The sequence below is a fragment of the Macaca nemestrina genome, chromosome 6, assembly GCF_043159975.1.
Source record: "Macaca nemestrina isolate mMacNem1 chromosome 6, mMacNem.hap1, whole genome shotgun sequence".
NCBI lineage: Eukaryota > Metazoa > Chordata > Mammalia > Primates > Cercopithecidae > Macaca > Macaca nemestrina.
This window is the reverse complement of record NC_092130.1, coordinates 104,055,603-104,056,306: the sequence shown is the minus strand read 5'-3', so window position 1 is coordinate 104,056,306 and position 704 is coordinate 104,055,603.

Genomic DNA, 704 nt, shown 5'->3' with positions numbered 1-704 from the left:
ATTCTCCTGCCTCAGCCTCCCGAGTAGCTGGGACTACAGGCGCCCGCCACCTCACCCGGCTAGTTTTTTGTATTTTTTAGTAGAGACGGGGTTTCACCGTATTTAGCCAGGCTGGTCTCGATCTCCTGACCTTGTGATCCGCCCGTCTCGGCCTCCCAAAGTGCTGGGATTACAGGCTTGAGCCACCGCGCCCGGCCTTCCTTAAGATTCTTAAAATGAGTTTTATTTTTCTTGAGATTCTCTTAGGACTCTAAGCTTAAGCTATACCCAGTGATGTATAAATCAAAATATTTCCATTAGAGGGAGCCATTTACCTAGATTAACTCTGGAATGCTAGTATCAGAACAGTATTTTATAGGAATGTAAGGTATGTACATATAATAAGCATATTTCCACCTCTTAAGGTCACTTCAACATGCATTTTTACATGAAAATAATCTTGAAAACATTTTTTAGAGTAGTTTTAAAATGTCAGTGCTATTCTCATCTTGGAATGCAGGAAACCTTCAAGATATTTCCTTAAGTCAAAGTACAGAGTTTATGATATAGACAGGACATTTCAAACGTCAATGGACATGTGGTCTCCTGAGAATCTTGTGAAAATGCATCTCTTGATTCTTAAAGTCTGGATTGGTCCTGAGATTGTGTATTTCTCACAGGCTCCCTTGTGATGCCTCATTGTTTGTTTATGGACCTCACTCACT